The following is a 16,926-nucleotide window of genomic DNA, read 5'->3' as shown; positions in this document are numbered from 1 at the left end:
ACGGTAGGGAGAGCGAATTGATCAGTGACTCGAAGTGGGAAGAAAGCTGTACAGCTTTCCTTTGTAGCCGTACGGCTGCGCTTGGGTGGATGTCAATGAGTAATTACTCCCTTATTACAAATCTACTCCACCTTGGGAGATTCCCCTAAACATTTGACCAACACACTTCCCACTTCGAGTTACTGATCAATTCGCTCTCGCCCTACCATTAGCTTGCCGTCCCGGTTAGCTCAATTGGTAGAGCGACTGCTCCGGTGAAACGGTGGTTCCGGGTTCGAACCCCGGACCAGGACAAATTTTTCTTTAACTACGAAGTTTCTGAGAAAGCTGTATAGCTTTCCTTTGTAGCCGTATGGCTGCGCTTGGGTGGATGTCAATGAGTAATTACTCCCTTATTACAAATCTACTCCACCTTGGGAGATTCCCCTAAACATTTGACCAACACACTTCCCACTTCGAGTTACTGATCAATTCGCTCTCGCCCTACCATTAGCTTGCCGTCCCGGTTAGCTCAATTGGTAGAGCGACTGCTCCGGTGAGACGGTGGTTCCGGGTTCGAACCCCGGACCAGGACAAATTTTTCTTTAACTACGAAGTTTCTGAGAAAGCTGTATAGCTTTCCTTTGTAGCCGTATGGCTGCGCTTGGGTGGATGCCAATGAGTAATTACTCCCTTATTACAATGCTGAATTCTAAGATATCACGCACGCACGCACGCACGCACGCACGCACGCACGCACGCACGCACGCACGCACGCACGCACGAATGCGCTAAGCTTGCACGCCAATCCACATATATCTGCCTCTAGAAGAAAACCTAAGCACAAGCTTTACTTAAGGAAAGAAAAAAATGATATACGTTTCGAAATACAAGGGCCTAATTCTACAAGCGTCTACGGAAAAAACCTTGCCAATAAAACGAAAACAAACTTAAAAAATAAAACGAACAACAATATAAAACCGGTAATCAAGCAGGAATATAGGCTTTCTATGCACGGAGTGAATGCGCGATATCTATTCTGTACAGCTTTCGTTCCAGAAATTCCAAATTTATTTGCAGGTTTATTCTTTCATCCACGGTGATTTGATGACATTGAAGTGAAATGCAAAATATAGTTTTGAAAAGTCATTGTTTACAGAACACCGTGCAGGGCTTTTCACTTTCGGGTAAAACGTAGTTTCAGCCACTTTTGCATCCTTAATCGATTTCTAAAATACTAGGTTAAACTCGGTTTGTAACCGCAAATGCGACTTCAAGGGAATGTAGTCTGCGAGTGCACAAAGCTATATAGTGTGCCCATTCTAAGGCGGTGGCTTTTGTTATCAGTTGATGATTTCACGAAACAAAACAGTGCGAACTTCACAAAGGACACAGAGAATGAATACGAGACACTGGCACTCAGTCTCGCCAGTGTCTTGAAAGGGAAGTCGAGACATCGCCAATGTCTCGTCTTTCCTTTCTGTGTACTTTATGAGTTCTCACTGTTTTGCTTTGTGATGACCAACCAATTAGCTCGGGATGGGTTACTCTTGATTTTAAACTTCTTTCAAAGCTCGCCACCCATGCCGTAGCTTAATCCGAGGCTTTAGAAGCGAGAAATCAGAATGCAAATACCAACCAGGCGTTCCATCGGCGTCATTATATCAAGCCTTGCTCATGCTAACAAATTCCTGCTCCGAGGCTCTTGTGCATTTCGAATGGCTGCTGGAAAGTTGAATTAACATTTTCGCGATGCGCATAGTCAGGCAAGTCCGTCATAAATGCGGAAGTGCTGCGTATGAAGATTGTAATATACGTGAATATATATTTATAGTGAATGAGAAAGACTGAAAATATATGATTTGCAAACAGCATCTCAGTGTAGCCTTCAATTGCTAGACTGTTAAGGAAGCAAAAATAGAGCACTGTACTTCTCGCGCAGAAAAGAATACAAAATGCTATATAATTGTTTGCTGCAAAAAGTAAAGACGAGAAAATTAAATTGAAGGAGTTCTTCGCTGAATAACCTGATTTGAGCCCGAATTTTAGCTCCAAATGTAGCCCGGAATTTTTGCGCTCGAGTGAGAAATTATGACCCTAAACGAAGGGCTTTACGTACAGAGTGATGTGCATGCATACAAATAAGCGCTAAAGGTATCAACAACAGCTACACAACAAGAAATTTAACATGGAAGATAACACATGAATTATAACGGTCATTCGAAGATCAGCTCTCAAGGTGGCTTTGTCGTCTATATTTATAACTGGTAGCAAGCAATTAGCACGGCTAAGAAAATGCTCTCACGAAAAGAAACAGATTTCTTAAAATTTTTCTATCCAGTACTTGTGCAATCGCAACTCATGCGCGGGCGTTCGGGCTGCACTCAATGCCAATTTCATATGAAATATGTATATGAAGCAATTTTAGCTTTAGGTTCTGTCATTTTCCTTTCCGCAGTTACCGGTTAAGACCGTTCTTGCGTGTTGTCATATTGGGGATGGAAAGATAATTAGACAACCATCCGAAAAACGCTGGAAATGCCGAAAAATTTAGATCTCACTGTTCAGTTTCGCGGTTCGTCCCATTGGTTTTCCAGACCGAATACTTCAAGACTTCACCTTAAAAACTAATTGAATTGATTTGAATTGACAGTAATCAAACAAATAGAATACCCTCGTTTCCATTTCAGCATGCCGATCGGGCAGTGTGATGTATATTCGCATTTCAAAAACGTTCAGTTATCCCACTTTCCCAGTGAGGACCACTCCAGCCTGGAGCCTACGAACAACGAGAATTTGTGATCTAAGGAGCTGGGCCAAGAGGAGGGGGGGGGGGGGGGGGGGGGGGGGGGGTGAGATCCAGTGCTTGGGCGTTCCGTGACAAGGTTGGAGGCGCCCCGAACACGTCCTGCGCAAAGGGCTACGCCAAAGCTATGCGGGGAATCGCTGACAATAAATAATTCCCACTCGATGGATTCATCAGCCTCTACCAACATGCAGAGTTCAGGCCATTTCACCAGCGCTCGCTGCACAAGCCGGGGACGATACCTCCACAAAACCAAGGGTAAACTTACTTACATACCCGTCAATTTTATCAGGACCTGATGAGGAAGTAGTTGATCAAGCATGGTTCTATGCAGGCCATGCTAACTTCATCACAGGCTGCCGTGCAGTAAACAAGATTTTTGGTATGAAGAAATAGTTGCCAGTAACACCACCACTGCTATTACTACTACCATCCACTTTTTTTTTCTCTCCGTCATCACAACCCTTGGAGTATCGCAGCGACTGCTTAAGGGGTAAAACGTATAGCTTGTTATACTGGATGTACTGAGTTCTGGGAAAAGAACTGACTGAGACTCGCCTGTTTTCTATTGGGCACAAGCCTGCCCCGCGCAAGTTCTCGTCTTTATCACCTGCTAGAACTCTACAAAAGGTGCCGCCAAGGGTGGTTAACTAGTGGCACATTCTCTACCATTTGCGGCATCATTACATTCAGGTTACCGCTTCTGGCGGACCTGCATTGACATGGTTGCCATTGCATGATAACTCCAACTGTGTTCCGCTATTCTGGACCACAAATGAAAGCTCTCGTTGCTTTTAATGCACTCCCCATTTTCTCTGCACTCCTTTCCGAAGCACGTGAAAGCATTGGGGACAAAAGTGAAGCCCTCGGGCGTGGCATGCGGGAGACAGCCACGGGTTTGTCTCTCCACGTGGAAGGCACAAAATCAAGGAACGAGAAGAGCTGGGCACCTTAGAAACAAAACAAAAACGGTGGCGCGTGTTGTGTAAAGTCGGCGTCAAGTGCCGTGGTACGTCGGGCGTCTCCAAAGGTGTCGTGCGTGGATCCAGATAAGAGTCACACATAAATAGCGATCGCCTCCGGCAGGCAGAACTTTGAGAGAGAGGAAAATAACTCAGACCGGATTTCTGATCAAGGGCATCGACATGCCCTCGACTTCTTGTCTCAGGCTTGAAGCCTGCGGCGCTTGCATTGGGACGTACGAACGTACGACAGGCACAAAGAATCCAAAACAGAGTCGTCAGGTTTGTGGTAGCCTTGAAGGAGTATAATGTGCGGTTATTTATCGATTGCGACTCGAATATCCGCGCTTTTATTCATTATTTTTTTTCTCTTAAGGCACCCAGTGTACCACATAGAGCAAAGAAAATGGGGCACACTAGGTCCCTTCTCCACATCGACTTACTTCAGATCTCAGCAGCAGTAATAAAATTACCTGTGAGTGGACATGACAGTTGCTTGATCGAAATAAGGCGCTGCTGATGAAATGAAAATGATGAAATTGTTCGCTTAAAACTAGACATTTTGTTCATTATAACTTACCTCCGATTCCAAGTGCGCTTCAAAAATATAAGCCCACGGAAACTCACTTGACGATTACTATACTCAGTAACGTCAAATTTCAGCAGTTATTTTTACTTCGTAATACAGTCGAACCTCGTTATAACAAATTGGTTTATAAGGGAATAATGGATATAACGAAGGAATGCCAATTCCCATGGGAAGCTCAGTCCACAGGGGATATAACGAAGCTACGGATATAACGAAGTAATCCCCGGGCCCCTTCAACTGTGTATTAAGAAAAAGAATTCCAGAAAGACATGTGCGGTTGCAGACTACCCTTCTTTCCCACACGTACTCATCTTTCTCCTCGCACTCATCTCCAGTCCGCCGCTCTAGTAATAAAGCATTTCTCTATTTCTCACTCCGTCAAGTCTCTAGTTCCTCGTGAATGTGGCACTTAGCGTGTCGCGTTCTTCCGCTCTTGTCATACCCTTCTCTTTCCACGGTAACCACCCCTCATTCTACGGTAGCCGGGTGGTAACCACCCTTAGGTTACAGCGACGACCTACGACAACAGCGTCGTTCAACCTAAGGAACGGGCATTTAACAGCTGCGCTGTAAGAAGCAGTTTAATTATCCCTAAACAGAGACACGCTAGCGCGCATTCGCAAGAATCACCGACGGGACCGAATAGCATTGACGCTCAGTTCATTCAGCAGCTTCTCTAAAGCATGCAGTCATGAGAAGCCAATTGAAACATCTCAATACCCAGTACGAGACCCGAAATGAGGAAATGCTGGTACGCAAATATACCTTGTTTCTTAATTTCCGTGGCTAGTTCTGCCTCTCCTTCTTGCCGTGTTCTCTTTATTTTTATTTACTTCAAGCCACACAACGCGCACGGACCTCACCTGGCACCGTGTGTACAGATGCGCACAAAAAAACCGGAAGGTAGTGATAAAAATAAAAGGGCGCCTGGCAGGATAGGAAACAAAGCAGAGCAGCAAAGCGCGGTAAATTGAGAGAGGAGGTCTCACGAAGGCTCGGAGAGCGACAAAAGGCCCGTCCGGGGTAGTACGTGCTGGGAGAGGGAAAGCGATAGGAAAGAAGGCCGGGAGGAGGTCGCACTCGCTGTACGAGTAAGGATACAAGAAAGGAGGAGCGCCGGAGCGGAGAGGGTTACGGCTTTCGAAGTGGGTGGGAAGGGAGCACCAGGCGAACCGAAACGTCGCTGGGCGCCCAGCCAGTCAACATGCCAGTCGGCCAGTCGGCGAATCCTCCACAGGCGCCGCGACGACCGGCTTCGCCGTAGGCCGATCGCCTTCTGGGCTACCCGACGAGCAGGCAGCACAGCTGAGCCGCCGCCGAGGAAACGCACTCGCCAGCCAAGAAGCCACGCTTTTGCGGCAGCGGCGGCCAGACACGTTGACCTTGACGCCCGAGCCGACTTCTTCCGGAGAGCCAGTGTTTTATGGTTTCACAGTGAAGCTCGGATTCCCTCCGTGGCCTACCGCAACCGCGGGTGGCATCACTGAATCGCGCTGAGCCGATTCGCTGCGACCTCAGAGTGCGACCCGAACGCAAGCTTCAACGTGAGGCAGAAAAGTACGTGGGTTCGCTCAGGAACGCTAAGTGGTGTCGCCGCGAGCAGAAGTGAACTAGAGTTTTGATTTCCACCACTGAGAACAGCGAATATTCCGACATCCTCTGTAGCTGCTATAGAGTGTACGGTTCAAGTATCTTCTCTGAGTTGTTGTCCACAGGGCTTCCTTCATCGTTCAAAATTGATTAGCTTCGTTCCCGCGGCTTAATTCGTCGTCGAACTCTGCACCGGTGACTGAAATGTGCATTACTTCACTGCCGGCTTTTTCAAGGATATAAACGCAGCACCGAAAGGACACTGCCAAAGGGATCTGCTGCGTTGTTGGCGTCCCGGACCTCATCTCATTGCGGAGTATGGTTGCGCACAACTAGGCAGCAAGGTAAGCGCGCCTGTACTGCATTTTGTAGCGCGATTCCGCGTCTGCTTGTCCGGTGGAGCTGGCGCTTTCTTTTCCTTCTGTGTGCGTGAGTGCCGTTTTGAAGTGACACTTTATCACTCCCGCCTCTTCCCAGCATTTCATTTTATTAAAATGCGCATATCCAATCAAAGAAGCGTTCAGAGAGTTACCAGTGGTCCTTCTTTCGCAATCGTTTTTGCTGGCGCCGGCCGGCGTAGATTCGAAACCCATGCTGAGAGATTCCGCTCAGATAAAGACTGAATGCCGTGCCAATTGATGCGCTACCGGATGATGATCGCTTGCGGTAGCCTGTCCTTGTGATCCATGAAACTAGACAGCAAAGTGGCCGTCTACTGAGAATTGATAAGACAAGGTCTTAGGAACCTCTTCGTCGTATTAATTGCGGAACGGTCCTGTCCTCCCAAGGCTCTCCTGCAATAGCTGTCTGCCCGCTCTTCAAGCACGAACGAGTCAAGACATTGCGGTACTTACTTTTTTTCTCTTTTTACACTTAGTTTAGAGCTAACGGTTGATATACACAAGGAACATTCAAGCTGCAACAGGCAAAAGTACGCGTGCTCGATACTTGTAAGCCAGTGGCACTGATGTATCATAGAGAAATTATATCTATGTCCCTGTCCATAATGCAGTGGTCTTAATCGTCGGCAACTTTTTCGAACCATTCAGAGCAATAGCCCCGGCCCTGGCTACGACAGTCCCGATTCCATGTTGTCACACGGTACGATCCCCACGCGGGTGAATCAAAGTAGCAAAGTTCGTTTGAATTAACCAGAATCTGGTTATGGTATTAGATAGAGAGAGAGAACCTTTACTTAGGAGGGTAGCTGTGTAGGCCAGTTGGTGAGACATGAAGGCGCTAGACACCGCAGCGGACACGGGACAAGAAAGAAGACGACACAGTTGCAAGTACCGCCCTGTGTCGTCTTCTTTCTTGTCCCGTGTCCGCTGCGGTGTCTAGCGCCTTCATGTTTCGAGAGAACCTTTATTTTTCAGAGAAATTCGGGCCATGCACTTACGCCTGTCGCTGAGGAAGTAAGAACTCATACAGAATATCAGTGTGAGTACGTTTCTGTGCCGCGCTAGACTTCCCACATACTGCGCCTCTGAATTTCCGATACGTTGGAAACCGGCACTCATAAAACAGAACGCCGCCGCGGTGGCTCAGTGGTTAGTTCGTTCGGCTGCTGAGCCGAAAGACGCGGGTTCGATCCTGGCCACTGCGGTCGAATTTCGACGGAGGCGTAGTTCTAGAGGCCCGTGTACTGTGCAATGTCAGTGTACGTTAAAGAACCCCAGGTTGTCGAAATTTCCGGAGCCTTTCACCACAGCGTCCCTCATAGCCTGAGTCACATTGGGGCGTTAAACAACCATAAAAAAGAGAAATATGTTCTGTCTGCTTATGACTTGAATAGTAAAGGGTGTTCAGCTTGACTTTCTTGACAAGCGATGAGCAGCGGCATAAGTGACGTCGTTTGCATGCTTGTTTATAAGATGCTTTCTGCGCATTTGTTTGCGTAAATGCAACACAAACAAGAGTGGCGACGAGAGTACTCAGAAAGGGAAAGAAAATTCCCCCGGAAAGCAATCAACAGCTAAGTATCTTTGATTAGGAGACTTCTCTGACGAGTGAATAGCGACGTTCTTACTCTTAAAGCTAGTGCTTCAAGTGAATTGCTACTGGCTGCGTCCGACATAATCTTTCTTGCTTTTCACCACGTTTGAAACAAACGATATACTGCTTTATTTGTTGAATTTTATAAAAATGGCTAGATACTTTTTATCGTCCAGAATACGTACCCTGTAAAATGAACAACGGAACGTTACTCCCGAAGTAAGGTATCCACTCCACGAGCACGTGCGTCTGTGAAGCGGTTCCCTGCAATTATAACGGAGCCAAGCAAATTTTTCCGAATAATGAAGCCTTAAGACTGCGACCGAATGCATAGAGGATGCTAAGAAAAAAAAACGTATTACATGTACTCGTAAAAAAAGATATTTTTACTGGCAGATGCATGTTTATATGTATGCGCGTGCATGTATGCATGTACAGGTGCCGTCAAAAGTAAATGGAAGGCAGTATTAACGAAAAAATTTAATCACTGCCCGCTCAATTCATGCATCCTTGAATACATATGTGCAGACTAATTGTGATTGTGCGAATTGCACTGTGCACCAACAAACATGGACCATTCTGTTTTAGATTTAAAGAAATTAATTTTTTTTGGCAAAGTCGCCTACCATTTACTATTGACGGCGACTGTACGTATGTGCACTTGGGTTCATTAGTCTACAGAACACCACTGTGGCGAATCAGTTTAATCGCTTTGCTTCCACGGCGCGTTGCTAGGTATTTAATTACGCACTGTGTAATTCGCGCACTCGCAAATCGGCTGCAAATATCTATTCGGGGCGTCAAAGGACGGCGATGAACTTAAGTTCTGTCGCCAATATTCGATTCTATTAACTTTTCACTGCGGATGATCAAGGGGGCAAACGACCTCTTCTCAGAGGGTCAAATGTAGCCACAGCGCGCGGTCTTTGACCTGCGGGGATATTGAACGCTGACTGCGCAGTAAAAGAAAAAAAAAATTAAAGACAAGTATCAGCGTAAAGGTCTCAAATTCTCTAACGCCTGCCTCCCGCACGTCCACTGCAAGAACCGCTGGGGACGAGATAAAAGACAAAGTGCCGGTCTAAGATAGCGATCTCACGTGTGACGCGAGAATGGTGGCCGGGCGATCGAAAAGCCTTTCTCGGTTTTTCTCTCGTTGCGAAGGGCAGTTTGTCAGCGTCTTGCTCGGTCGTTAATTATACCGCCCTTTCTCACGAGCCCTTTCAAGCTGAGCCCGGGCCCGGCACTGCACTATTTGCTTTGTGCCGTCCTGCCCACCCGCAGTCAGGGTTGGCCGCTCTTGTGGGAAGGTGAATCCGAGCAAAGCGAGTTCAACCACTTCCCCGAATCAAGCTGGCAAAGGAGAGATCGTTGCTCGAAGAGAGAGTGTCAGGCGTGAGAAACTAATTTTGATATACATTAAGTCAACTGTCACATATCAGCTCCCGTGCAAGTATATTTATTCTATTAGGACTCTCACGCACCGCGGTGTCTCAGTGGCTTTGGAGTTCGCCTGTTGATCTCGAGGTCGCGGTACCGAATCCTGGCCGCATGTCAATAGAGGCCCATGTGCTGTGCGGTGTCAGTGCACGTTAAGTAACCAAACGTGGTGGTAAATTAATGCGGAGCCCACAACTTCGCGCTCCATTATGGCCCTTGTGTAGCTTCGGGGCATTAAAATTCACATAACATAACAATCTTCTCAGAGTGTATTTCATACCCATTCTTTTCCGCTTTTTGTTTGTAACTAAAACGACACGTGCTATAATAGGGATCGCCTAGTCGGCATCGAAAACCATAGCAGCCAACTAGAATCAAAGGAGATTAATCGGTATATTGTATCGTTTAAGGTCACTATAACTCAGCTTAAAGGAAAAAGAATACGGTCCAAGTCCAGAAATTTTTGAGACGTTTCGGAACCTCGTACGGGTTCCTTGAATGATCACTGAGCGGGACAGGAAGCGCCGCGACTTATATACGCAACACGTGGCGTAACGAGCGTGCGTAGATTGGTGGCATATTTCCTTGCATCCGGTTCATGGTAGCTGGTGTCGACTGGATGATTAGAGATTCCAGCAGCCGCCGAGATGACACGTCCCTTTCCTTCGCGACGACAGTGGCGTGGTCCCAGTCAATCGCGTGACCATGTTCTTGCACATGCTGTGCAATGGCGTTAGTCGCGTGATTATTATTTCTTACGTCACGTTTGTGTTCATTGAGCCGTCTTGTGAACTTTCCCGTCTCACCAATGTACACCAAAGGTGGAATTTCATTTTGTACATACTGAAGAGGAAACGGCCTCCGACAATTTGCAGTTAATTAAAAGACTAGCGCATAAAACTAGGACAAAGACAGAGAAGGAGACAGGACGAGCGCTCGTCCTGTCTCCTTCTCTGTCTTTGTCCTAGTTTTATGCGCGTCTTTTAATTAACTATGACAAACCAACTAGCCCAGCTTTCCGCCTTGATGACATTTGCAGGCCATCTTGAGCGATTTCGTGGATTCGATCCCGGCCGCGGCGGTCGAATTTCGATAGAGGCGAAATTCTAGAGGCCCGTGTGCTGTGCGATGTGAGTGCACGTTAAAGAACCCCGGGTGATCGAAGTTTCCGGAGCCCTTCACTATGGCGTCCCTCACAGCCTGAGTTGCTTTGGGACGTTAAACCCCCATAAACCAAACCTAATCATTGACACTGAACAAGGTGTCGCGCAGCAACGATGTTCGACGCGCCACGCGCTTCACACAAAACCTATTTAGTGCTGAAGGCCTACCTGGCGCAATATCATTTGCCCTAGCACCATTAATACCTACTAGAGTCTATAACGTTAGGCCGAACAGCTAGCGAGAAGTGCCAGACTTCGGCTCCGGTATCAATAACAGGACTGATCATTAGCAAAGAAGCAAACCAGTGAATAGGAAAGATGACCGTTGCTCGCAATATGGGGCCCCCTCTGCCATCGGTTAATGAAGTATCGAGTCAACGATGCGTTTTGCGCATTTAGCACACTTTGTGGTCGGTAGGCACTGTGGCCACCTTATCGTCAGCTATCATGAATGGCCAACAAAATCGGCCGACCACCGATGTTCGTATGCTCAATCGGCTTCGTGAACGCGTCGCGACCAGCTTTCAATGTCTGTGCCTTCCACGAGGCTACGCTTTTCCCTCTCTTTACCCCAGCGAATTTCTTTTCCTTTGTTTCACCTCTTGAATTTCGGCCTTTAACAAGATGATCCTCTCATCAGGCGGTTGCGCGAGGCTGCCGCCTAGGGCAGTGAATGGAATACAAACAATGCGGCCGCGACATCTCGGCGAAGCAAACGCGTCGGCTAATTGGCAAACAACGACTACAGCTCTCCCTCTCTCTCGCTTGAGCGCGAGAGGAAGCGCGTGAGCCTCGCTGATGACCGCGGCTGATTGTCGACGGGGGAGAGGGCCAACTTTCGCCTCGGGATCCCCCCAATTAGACACCTCGCGCGCTGATGCGCCCGCTCCGCCGGTAAAGGTCGCATCACGGCGAGCCCAGTGGCAATTACGCTGCACAACACTGCGCCCTCGTGGCTCAAAGTACACGTGTTTCCCGAGAGAAACTGCCGCCCCGAGCGAGCCAGACGCCGCGACACTTGCTGGCTCGAATGGGCAGTGAGTTATCGCTCTCACTGCACGCGGTGTGTAATTGTGCGGCCTCCCCGGTTCCTCCGCGCGAAGGGCCGAGCTGTGTTGGGATTGGCCCGGTGCGCAAAGGGTGCGCTACGGGCCTGCGCCTCGCGACCGGGAGATCGTTGGCTGAAAAATGAAGCTCACCTCCTGCACTGCACTTCGCTATCGCTTTGCTGGAAGTAAAGCACGATCTAACGGAGAACGAAACTACAGAGAAACAACATGTGCCGTCACGTGACCGGAAGCCATCTGGGCTTTTCTTAGCGTGCGAAAACAACGTGCTATAATAGCTGCCCCCCCCCCCCCCCCCCCCCTCCGCCCCCTTCCACTAATAATAACGCTTCATGAGGCGAAGCGAAGATTCTCACTGGCGAAGGAAACTCGGAATGATAGTAACACTGCTGCCTTGGCGGGGAGCGGGGAGGGGGGCGTTGATAGACCGAGGGAAAAGAAAGGTTTCCGTTGCACGTTTTCTCACGCGCCGGAATAACAACATTATGCAGTAGTTATGAACAAAATGAACAGCGCCCCATTCTAGATAACTCGAGAAGTAATTAAGCAGTTATTTAGCCGCTGGAGTAGTCCGAGCACCCTGCATAAATCTGGTTTTATCCTTGTATGTGAGAACAGGAAACCGCGAACCTTAGCGCAGCCTGTGCGTAGAGTTTGGATTGCGAGTCAGGCAAAACATCGTCCATCGCAATTCTGCGGCGTTGACACTGAATATGAGTCGTGAGAAGTGGCTGGTGCAAGAAACAGCAGTAAAGGCTAAGCAAGGAGACCGAAAAAAAAAATGACGACCTTTTACTCTTCCGAAACCGAATAGAATACGAACCATGTAGCTCTGCTACAGAATCAAACTGGAGAAGTGCAGCTAAAAATTGAATGCTAATGAAATACTGAAAGGATGGAATCGAATACCAATCAGTTATCGGTAGGAATATTTGCTACTTGCGGAGAATGTTCACCTTTCGCTGCGTGAGGTGTGCCGGCGAAAAACGCAAAGCACTAGCGGCGGCGCTGTGGTACGGCGCTATAAATCCTGCAGATTTAGATATAATTGTGAATAGACGCATTGCTGATATTCACTAGGCATAGCTGATATCCACACGATGAAATTCGTTTTTTTCCCCTTAAAATGACATCTAATAAGCTACACTTCGCGATAGATGACGGAGCGGCGACCATCGAGCCTTACCTCTGAGATCGGCAATTTCGGCATAGCTTGCTAAACATGGCTAAACCGTGCTTCGTCGCTCGTTCTTGGAGGCAACGTATGAGCATCATGAACGCTGCCACAACCGCGCTGATACCTCCTTCCCGAGCCAACCGACACCCGTAGATTGCTTTGCGGCCTCAAAGTGGACGCTGTCTTCTAAGTAGTTCTCGAAGAAAAATACGGCGTTTCCTGACGCCAGTTATTCGAGAACCATTCGAAGACTTCAAAGCATCTTCGAATTTTTTCGAATGATTTTCAATCTGCACTATTTCGTTTTTTCAAAGAATCGTATTTGAGGATACTCGATTCGGTATTCGAATATTTTTCTCTGAAGAATAATGCCTATCATAATGAGTGTCATGTAGAGGGAACCGATAAATTAGCAAAATCGGCTCATTTCTTTGGCACCATATTTTTTCTTTCAAAATCATAAAAAAAAAAATCAAACGGTGGGAAAGGAACATAGTTTATTATGTCGCGGGTGTGCAAGCAGCCGAACGTAAGAAAAGACACCTCACAGGGGTAAAGCCAAAAGTGGCCGTGCCGATGTGCGCTAACATGTCAAATATCCATATATGACGTGAATTTTATTCACACAGTGTAATAATATCAATTGATGAACGTGCCTCAACTCAGCTGTGAACCCTGGTATATGTGCTGTGAGTAGCTCTGATAGTCGGGTGTTTTCTCCTGACTGTCTTTTGACTTACGGGATCGCAGTTTTATAGCAGTTCCACCAGTTTCATGAAAATTAGTATTAGATATTACGAGGACTAATGCGCACATAATCACATATGCGCGTAACTAACTATGCAGACCACCATAAGCCTGCGTCGATCATGCGTTTTTTAGGAAGAATATCTCCACCCATTCATGATGTATGCGGGGATATCGGCGTTAAAAGCCCCCCCCCCCCCCCCCCCCCCCCCCCCCCCCCCCCACAAAACCTTTTTTAGACAGCCTATAGAGTGTCCGTAGACATCTGTCTATAAAGTTTATAGACTCTCTTCAGACAAACCCTATAGACAGTCTATAAACAATGTATAGATTTATAGCCATACACTTTCAGTAGACTTTTGTCTATAAAGAGTCTATAGATTATGAATAGACAAAAAGAAATATCTATAGGAAGGCAATAGAGTCTATAACAAATCAATTCAATTATATTTATTCACCAGATATCTCTGGATGGTTTCCTGGATAAAAGCTGCTAACGCAGCTTGACGAAGTCCAGGAAACCAATACAAGGCAAAGCGCACAGCCTGTGACAACTAGTTATGAGCCATCAGTAACTATAAATGATATTATAACAATAAATGGTAAACACACAAAGCATAGAACAAGAGGCAGTAATGTAAAAATGTCATGAAATTCCTAGCTGCACAGAGAGAAAAAAGACAACGTATGAACAAAGAGACAACTGAAGATGGCACATATTCAATCAACAAAGCAAACACAAGTACCACACTGAACTAAACAACACAGCAAATAATAATAACAATGACATTAATAGTACACAAGTATTTGCAACGTTACAAAGTAGTTCCGTAGTTCCTTTCTTTTATAGACAGTCTATAGACTGTCTATAGAACATTTTTATAACGTGTTACAACTTCGTATTTGGTAGTTTTGCATACTCCTACAGGAAGACGTCTTTGCCGTGCAGTGGGCGTAGTCAAGCTGATGATGATGATGATGACATGTGTCTTGGATGATGAAAGTCAGCCATTTACGCTACATAACAAATCTTTGCGTAAGAAAAATGTGAGAGCCGCGCCAGTCCTTCGCCAGAGACCCGAAGCTGCTCGCTGCGCGTTGCGAAGCCATTCACCAAGAAGGCTCTCCTCCATTACCCGATGTTTCTCCCCTCGAGAAGCAGCAGCCATGGGCAGACACAAAGACAGGCAAGGGTCGCGACTTCGTTGCCTTGAGGCTTGCGCCACCGGTGCCGGGATAAATACCGACGTCGATTTGCATCCACGTTCCCTGCCCCGTCCCCCAAACTGCGTGCCCATGACCCCGGCGTAATCGGGCTGACGGCTCAGTTTGTTCGCCCCTTCCCTCTCGGTCCTTCGCCCACGTTCTCCTCTCGCTGAGCGGCTGCCAGAGTTTGTTTTTGCGCCGCCGTGACGCACGCTTGGACTAACGCGCCGTTCTTCTCCGGAAAAGAGCGCGTCAAGGCCACAGGCGCTCGAGGCGTAACCTTTGCAGGTACTCCGCGTACGACGAACCTTACCCTCCGGCTGCCAGACGTCGAATATGAGTAATCACCCGTCGTTTATTCTTTCTGCCCACGGCGCGCTGCTCACCGTTGTGCCGTACGGTTGTAATGGCGCAACGGTGTAACGATTTCGCTCACACGTCTGATAATTCTGCAGCTAATTGCGAGAGAAGGAGAAGCGGAAATAATTGCGACTATAAAAATTCACAGGGCACCTAAGTATATCACATGTTGGCAGTGCGATAGCACTGGTTGCTGATGTGTTTACTGCAAGTGACGTGGCTTCCCTCCAGCCAATGGGAATGCTCCGGTCTGGTGACGTCACTATCCCCCCCCCCCCCCCCCCCCGCCCCCCTCTGTTTAGTGGGTGCATGTTGTGACTGACGACGCATTTTGGCCCCGTATGGCTTCTAACGCCATTAAAACTACAGCCGGCTTTTAGTTTCAGGATTCTGCCCGCGTGCGGTGTTCTTCTTCATTTATGTATTTACCTCCTTGCATGTATTTCTCGCTTTCTGTCTGTGTTGCCTTTTATTCTTGCCCTTTTATGCTGCACAGTTACTACACAGGGCGATGACCTCTTTGCGCGTTGAGAAATGAAATCTCTTCATCAAACAATAGCGCACATCGTTGAGCAGTCAGGAAGCGGCTGTGCAGCATTCTGCCCAGCTTCAAAGAGTAATCACGTGATTACCGATGCCGTAGGTCCCCGACCTATGTGCACCCCTCGTTCTTATCCAAAGAATAAGACAACGTCTAATGAACGCCAGAAACTAGGCACACTGCACGAGCTTAGATTTCTACACCACGCGGAGGGAGGGGTAAGTGATCGAAATCACTGCGGGAGCACCACGTACACGCCGATCGCCAATTTGTTGACGTGTCAGCACGGACACAAAAAGGTCAGCTCGCCGCTGACCCTCATCGCCAAAAGAGAGAAAAGGGAGTATGGATTGACAGCAGCGGGGTCACCTGGCTGAAGAAAGCCGCTAAAGAAAGGTCCTGCACCTCGCTTAGGCACCTCGCTTTCCGGGTGAGTTAACGGTTGTTTTTCTCTTCGCGCCACGTTCGTGCGCCGCCATTGGCTTCGTGGACGCTCCCACGAAGAAATCCCAGTGCCTCCGACGCGAACTTTGCGGCAACAGCGCTATCCGGCAGTCGACGCGTGCGCCGCAGCGGTGCTCCAGGAAAATGACGAAGCTCGGAAGGGCGTGCTCCAGGAGAAGACGTGCGCCGAGGAAGCGGAATTGTTGGCGGCGACCCGGCGCACGGCTTCTTTCTCCTCGTGGAGCGAGGCTTGCTCGACGCCAGCCGACTCCGCCGGGCACGGAGCGTGGGCGGACGCACCGCGCATGCTGATGCGGCCGCTGCCGACCCGCCACATCCTCGCCGGATGGCTTTCAAAACGTCGCGGTGCATGCTGCGGGCGCAACACTGTAAACGTGGAGCAAGGTTGCGTAACGGCAATTTAGTATCTGCGCTCGCTCGGCTGCCCGATTAATTTCCAACCGCGTTTGCGGAACACCTGCCTATACGGGGTAGTGCGAAATGAAGTTTTTTCCTCGCCCGTTTTTGATCTTGTTTTTTATATAACAGATCTTCCATCTAAAGAGGGAGGGGATTTGCCCAGAATCTACTTATGCCAACATTCATGCTTCTAGACATGCTGAACGCGTTTGTAGTATCTGCTCCCCATCTATTTCCCTCGAAGAGTGGTCGGTAAAAGTGTATTAGCTAAATGCTTAGGATGGCTGGGCGCTTAAATTAACATTAACACGGATATTGCTAAGCAACTACCAGCCCGTAAAAAGGAAGCGTGGACACCGCCACTCAAAAAAGAAACGCGGAGAAGTTGCTTTCGTTTTATTCGGTGTTGCAACGACGGCGCGGTGCTTAAAGGGGCACAG

General features: G+C 48.0%; 1 protein-coding gene across 1 annotated transcript in view; it reads left to right on the top strand.

The window, feature by feature from the left end:
* The first annotated feature begins 5,527 nt into the window (after positions 1-5,527).
* The window catches only part of LOC149341220 (uncharacterized), a 159,002-nt gene continuing 147,603 nt past the window's right edge, over positions 5,528-16,926 (top strand). Inside the window, exon 1 of the mRNA XM_089543166.1 lies at positions 5,528-6,270. The gene's annotated coding sequence lies outside the window, so the exon portion shown is untranslated. The remainder of the gene's footprint in view (positions 6,271-16,926) is intronic.

This window comes from Amblyomma mixtum, chromosome 5 (assembly GCF_055824585.1).
Source record: "Amblyomma mixtum isolate Tamu chromosome 5, ASM5582458v1, whole genome shotgun sequence".
Classification (NCBI taxonomy): domain Eukaryota; kingdom Metazoa; phylum Arthropoda; class Arachnida; order Ixodida; family Ixodidae; genus Amblyomma; species Amblyomma mixtum.
Note: the sequence above shows the minus strand (reverse complement) of the source record. Positions and strands in the feature narration are given on the sequence as shown.